The sequence below is a fragment of the Dipteris shenzhenensis genome, chromosome 33 (assembly GCF_047967505.1).
Source record: "Dipteris shenzhenensis isolate YYH24624 ecotype China chromosome 33, Dip_SZ_1.0, whole genome shotgun sequence".
NCBI lineage: Eukaryota > Viridiplantae > Streptophyta > Polypodiopsida > Gleicheniales > Dipteridaceae > Dipteris > Dipteris shenzhenensis.
The window spans coordinates 38,302,536-38,309,391 of record NC_141628.1 but is presented as its reverse complement, the minus strand read 5'-3'; the positions used below and the strand labels follow the sequence as shown (position 1 = coordinate 38,309,391).

Genomic DNA, 6,856 nt, shown 5'->3' with positions numbered 1-6,856 from the left:
GCAGAAACTTCTTTATAATAATCAAGCAGCACAGATTTTGTTTGCCACAAAAGCTGCAGTTAGCTTTGTGGGTGTAAGTTTCAAAGAAGGTGAAGTGCATGAATTTGCTAGGGAAAAAGTTCATGTGAATTGCATGGGGGAAGAACGAGTGCTACCGCTCTTTTGCCATCATGTGCTTGTCAGTGATTTGATCAATTATTACAGGAAACAATAGCTACATGTCCAAGGGTCAGCAGAATCAATGCTTGTCGTGGTTTAATTTCTTGGCTGAGAGAAATTGTTGTGTAAGTGCTTCCTTGTGGGCTAAGAATTCAGAATGCCATGTGAATTCTGCAAATTCAGGATTTTGAAGATCAAATATGCCATGTGTATTTTGTTGTTGGGCACATGTAACTATTGTGTTGAAAATGAGCCATATCATGGTCAATTTTGATGCTGGACACCTTTGGCTGCAATCTTGATGTATGGGGACAATTCAAGTTTTGCAAAATTTTAATGGAGGCAATGGAATGATGCAGCTGTTCGTTAACTGTAAGGCCAATGCGTGCCTACTTGTTTGGGTATGCCACTCCAATCTTTTCAAGCAAAGATTCAAAGAGATCCATCCGCACCAGAATTTCCAATATTTTTCCTTCAAGTGTTTGCAGTGCTTCTTCCTTTGCATCAAGAATAGTTTTTCCATCCATCTCTTTTAGATATAAGAGCCTAAACTCTTGCACATCATATTGATCACTCTCAAAAGGCCTTTTCTTGATCAAGTCATCCATCTCTAACTCTTCTGCTGTGCATAACACAAGTCCAAAGGAACTTTTTTGCTGATAATCAAGCACGAGGTTACAGCCTTAAAGCTACTGCACAATCCCAAGTCAACATGTATCTTATTGGCACTTAGATCTTCAATGCCAGCATAAGTGAGATGTGCATCTAAATCGCGGCCACAGAACATTAACTTGCGCACCAAAGCATGCATGTCTCCTCCTTGACTCTTGCACATGCTTGCAAGAAGCCAAAGTGGAGGATGGGGCACCAACTCGTCATTAGAAACATCCCTTGAATGGTGGCCACCTAATTTAGTAGCTTGGGAGGATAAGTGCAGGGATTGCAAAGAACTCAAGAGCACAAGTTGAAGAGGTAATGGCTGCACAACACCGCTCAGTTCCAAGGTAATGAGACGTTTTATGGATGTGATAAGACTCGTCGAGTGTGTATATTCATCCATCACACATGGAATTTCAAGGAAAATCAAGCAAGCAAGGACAATCTCTAAGTGAATCTCCTGTGAAGTTTGCAAATCAGAAAAATCATGGTAAAACATCACCACAGGCCGCTGCCCTCGCAAGGTCTTCCATGCTTCTGCAAGTGCCCATGGCATACTGAAGGTTTTCCCATACCTTCTAAGTGAATGCAATTTCAAAACCCGGCAACTTTTGTGCTTTAAAAGGAACTCCACAAAATCAGGCCTTGAGAATCCCATCTGACTTTGCGGCACTTGGATGGTGAACAGGCCACTTTGAGGGACCTCGTAGAGATGGCCTACAATAAATTGTCTCACCTTGTTGGAGATGGGCATTTTAAGCAACATATCTTTCCATCTCCGGTGCGTGCTTGGCTCTACATTGCTTGCTATCCATGCTGCAAGCGGAGAAGCCTGCGATTCCACGTCTAGATCGAGAGGAAGAGATATCGGTCTCGGAGAGGTGCTGAGCCTTGCAAAACTACTGGGCGATATGCTCCTCCTACGGTGAACTTCCGTTTCATTTGCTTTCTCGTGTACTGACTTTAGTCCCTCCTTGTGCGACATGCTTTTGAAATCTGCTTTACTAGCAGTCTTGTGTCACATGTTCTGACAAAGCTTTCTGCATTCCTGCAAACATGCATCCACTTTAATCTCGCTCTCTGCTTCCAAACGTGCAATTCACACTTCTATTTAATCCATATCCCCTCTCTGCTTCCTTTATGCATTCCAATTTACTGTCTGCATTCATGAAAACATGCATCCACTTTAATCCATCTCTGCTTGCAAAATGCAATTCACTGTTTATTTACATTCCCTCTCTGCTTGCTTCCTGCATTCCTGTTTGGGCTTTTTACTCATGCGCAACCTGACCATCAATCCAAAACCAAATCAACGGCTCAAAAACACATCACAGATACCCTTCATTTGCCTCTTTATAGAGAATGAAGATGAATTAAAGGTGACTGAAACTCACTTGGAAGGGTAAGTCATCAGGCTGGAGCTGGAGCAGAATTGATCTGAACTGTACCTGTCTCCATGGCATCACTAATGATCATAGCCTTGTTCATACTGTTCACCCCTGCAAGAGTGGCAGGGACAATGCATCATGATCATGTTAGCACATCAAAAGCAAAAAAGCAAACCATAAATTTGGCCATCCAAAACAACGGCTCAAAACACACACAAAAAAAGAAACATAACCCGTAGCAAAAGCGCTCTAGCAAACGCAGCATCATGCCATTGTACGCCCTTGTGAAGGGTCTAGTAGTTTAGACTTCGTTAGTGGTCACCTAAAGTTTCCAATGATCGATAGACGAGATTTCACTGGTGAGCTCTACACACATAGTTACGGTTCGTGCGATTCCTCTTTACATTAACTTGCCTCAAACGCAACAAATCCCAGCTTTGTTTGCTACCAAAGATGGCCTTTCCAGACGTTAATATTCCCCCGCTCTGCGTTTCTCTCTCTCTCTCTCCATCTAAAATTTGTCCCCAAACAAGTAATGGCTCGGCTATTGGGTTGACGGTTATGTGAGCTTGGAGGACAACTGCCTACGGTAAGAATTCACTCAATCACACTACCTAAAGGTCGGAAAAGCAAGGCGAGGAACCATCTAGAGGGGAGGAAATCAGTCCCACCTTGCTAATGCTACCGAGTGGAATTCAAGAATGGGGTAGAATGAAGTAGTCTTAACGTTGAAGAGATGCTCAAATAAAAGCATCACTTCTTTTTTAAAAAGCTACGTGCTTGCTTTGTTTGGGTTGGTTCTTCAAGACATAGATTTCCCATACAAAAGCTTGAAGCTAAGGTCGTCATTACTGAAGATGCAATATATGAAAGTCCTTGCTTCGTATTGCACATGTGTCAATTGAAGCAACACATTCCCACTGATTCAATCGATGTGTGCGTAGGTTCCATGAATGGAGTTATTTCATTAGCGTAGTCGACGTGTATGATGGTTTACCAAAACGATGTGAATGTGATTCAAGTGGCATGCTAGTTGTTCTGTGTGAAGATGGTGAAGTTTGGAATGAAGTAAAAGAAGGCAGTTGTTTGATGTGTTGTTGTTGTTTTTAATTGGGTAATGAAGTTACATTGTTGTGTATAGAAGGGAGTGATCAGTCCAGTATGCAAAGTTTGTGCCAGGAGGAATTTTTGGTTGTAGAATTTGTCCATATTTGGTCAAGAATGCTTCTGTGGATTGATGTAGGGGATTGGTGGAAGCCTTTTGTTGTCATGAAGTGCAAGAGAAGAGATAGAGAAGTTATGTTATGATTGTATGTTATGTTGAAGTCGCCAAGGATGTATGTTGTTGTTGTTTTTCGTATTTTGTTGAGAAAGTTTGTAATAACATCAAGAAGTATGTTTGTTTTGGTTGTTGGGTGCTTGTAGATGTTGGGTTATTGTTGTCTGTGTGAATATGGTCATGAGGCACTCAGCTCTTGCTTTAAAGATGGAACAACTTTGTTGCAGGCTGAGGTTATGTCTAAAAAAAGTTGCAATGCATGCACCTTCTATGCCCAATGTGACTCGAAAATTAGGTGGAGATACATTTTTCTTTTGACAACAACAATGTAATTCTTGCAAGCAAAGTATGGTTGCATATAGAATATTGTTGTTCGAGATTATGTCATCCTTGTGTAATAATATTGTGTTAAGGCTCTGAATGTTGTCTACTGCAACTTGTTTTGTGCTAAAGTTTTTTTGTTGTGTATGCTCCACTTGCGACTAGTTCTCAAATGTTCTATCTCTTGTAGAATGACATTGTCAACCTTGATGTGTTTTGGCTCTAGGGCAGCAAGGTGGAGGTTCGGATGCATGAAAGAGCTGTGTAGACCAATCCATGGGTTCTAATTTTTGAAGGGTCAAATGCAAGGGAGTCTATTGATAAGCCTTGTGAGCAGTGTATAGTGTGTGCTGCAGTAGGCTGTATTGGAAATTGAGTGCATGTGATATTGTTGAAATGGTTTTTTTCGACTTGGAATTCACGCACGATTTGGTGGATTGGCATCCATGATGGTGACACGGTATTGTTGTACAAGAACTTTTCTCTGTATCGAGCTTCTGTGCCTATTTTGCTGTCATTGAAGGCGACCCATATGACTGGATCGTTTGTGTCATTTATACATGCTTTGAACACCACATCAGCTCTGTTTACAAGACCATCATTTATGTCCAAATTACCAGAGCAGTTCTCCACAAGCATCCGAGGTTTTAGTTTAAGTTGCTTGGGAATGTGTAGTTTTTTATTGCATGTCTTATGTCGCATATCACTTGCTTGAAGAATGTGGGGGTTTCCATTTTCCGAGCGGAAATCCCCGAGCGGCAAGTGGCATGTCCAAGAATATGGCCAAAAACATTGTTCTTGGACCTAAATGTAGTACATCACGTCACCAATATTATTCCAAGGAATATGTATATTTAGTATTTAATTATTCAATGTGAGGGAGACTTTGATCGTAATATGTTTAAAACACATGTACCAAACCCAACAATATTACAAGATAACAAAAATATCAAAGAACCAGCAGTTAAAAATGTCAGGGAATCTTTCATTGTTATATGTTTAAAACACATTTACCAAACCGAGCTATATTATAAAATGACAAAACGGTCAAAAATTACACCATGTAGACACTAACTCAGTTGCACCATTTACATAGTGACAATTCGAGGTGCAGCATATAGCCACAAAATGGCAGCACAAAACTGTAGCAGAGCGAAAGACCCATGCAGACATGTCATGACCACAAAGAGTACACAAAACCACAATGTGGTGAGCAGTGCCTTGGCACAAAATGTTTTCTATCCATAGAACACTACCATAGTAGGTACATATGTCCACATCATGGGATTCTTGAAAGTGCATTGTAAAGCTCTTATTTTGTCATTGATGCTTGGTGGACCTCTTTGTGATTTTCTGCATCTAGACCCAAGTACTGCAATAGTATGTAGTAAGTGTGCTTGCAAGGAATGTAACGATCCAATCTTCTAGACCTAAATAGGAATTCTTCGCAAGTGCAAGATGGAAAAACAGATATGGTCACTGTATATTGAAGCCCCCTCATGTGAGACCCAGTTGTACCAACAATAAACTCCACGTACTCCTTAGGCTCCACCTCATTCACATGAAGCACCTCACATTCCATAGCCCTTGCTGAATCCATCCTTGCCTGCATATCTTTACACCTATCCCCACAGAACCAGATCATTTGTGACTTTACACCTATCGGTGTTAATCCTCCCAAAAAATGAAGGTGCAGGGACTCCCAAAGCTCCTTTTCTTCCCTTTGAGTCAATTAACTTGTTACACTTTCCCCCCTTCGATGTAGATACCCTTGGCAGTGGACTTGACTCCCTGCTTGCATACGTCGAATCGCCCACTTTGTCTGATGTATTCGCACCTCTCCCACACCTTGTTCACAACCATCAAGATTGTTGTTGGCAATCACAATTGAACCTGAATGTCTTCTTCTTGGCACTGGTGTGCTAACTGTTTGATACTTAGGTCTGTGGGAGTCATCTTTATGGATTGCAGAGGACATGGATTTTGGATTTTTTACTCCACATAGATTCTCTTCTTTTTCTTTTGACAACAACAATGAAATTTCGGTAGAGATACATTTTGCTTTTGACAACAACAATGTAATTCTTGCAAGCAAAGTATGGTTGCATATAGAATATTGTTGTTCGAGATTATGTCATCCTTGTGTGATATGAATGATCTTGTGTTAAAGCACTAAATGTTGTCCACTGCAACTTGTTTTGTGCTAAAGTCTTTTTGTTGTATGCTCCACTTGTGAGTAGTTCTCAAATGTTCTATCTCTTGTAGAATGACATTGTCAACCTTGATGTGTTTTGGCTCTAGGGCAGCAAGAAGGTGGAGGTTTGGATGCGTAAAAGAGCTATGTAGACCAATCCATGGGTTCTAATTTTTGAAGGGTCAAATGCGAGGGAGTCCATTGATAAGCCTTGTGAGCAGTGTATAGTGTGTGCTGTAGTAGGCTGCATTCGAAATTGAGTGCGTACGATAGTGTTGAAATGGTTTTTTTTTACTTGGAATTCACGCATGATTCGGTGGATTGGCGTCCATGATGGTGACAGTGTGATATCATCAGTTTCTTTGTGCGAGCAATATCGTAGCATGCTTGGACTATTAGAAGGGTGAAAGTTTTCTATGTACTTGCATTTATAGTTAAGAACAAGTGTAGTCGGTAGCCTATGGAGAGTCGTCTTTTAAAAAGAATATCTTATAGAATAGTTCGTCGTTCATCATTTAACTTTCATAAACGACTTGTAGTACTCCCATGTTTTCTATGCGGTTGTAAGTCAATTGATGACTTTCGAGTAAGTGATGTGTGTTTGTATTGTTCTTTCATCTCATTGCTGAGATTGAATCAGTTGACATTTAGATCTTTGCTTCTATGGGTGGATATTGAAGATACATATATGCTTTAATGCAAAAGAAGATGCTAGTGGCTTGCTGAAGGCTTTTCTTTTCTCTTTGTTAAGATTGTACATCTTGTGCCAACTAGAAATGGTTGAGTAAAGTGAATGTTCATTTGTCGTGAATGGAAGGTATAGTAAGCATAGTTCATGAAAATAATTTTATGGCTCCT

General features: G+C 40.5%; 1 long non-coding RNA gene across 2 annotated transcripts; it reads right to left on the bottom strand.

Annotated features, from left to right (window-relative positions):
• Positions 1–1,692: 1,692 nt before the first annotated feature.
• On the bottom strand, positions 1,693–2,914 carry LOC147880082 (uncharacterized). 2 transcript variants are annotated; one of them, XR_015540677.1, is made up of 3 exons: positions 2,876–2,914; positions 2,211–2,315; positions 1,693–2,102 (listed from the first exon to the last, which is right to left on the bottom strand). It is a non-coding gene; the product is annotated as an uncharacterized LOC147880082 (long non-coding RNA). The 2 variants fall into 2 exon arrangements; XR_015540676.1 differs by lacking the exon at positions 2,876–2,914 and adding an exon at positions 2,819–2,872.
• Between the last annotated feature and the right edge of the window lie 3,942 nt (positions 2,915–6,856).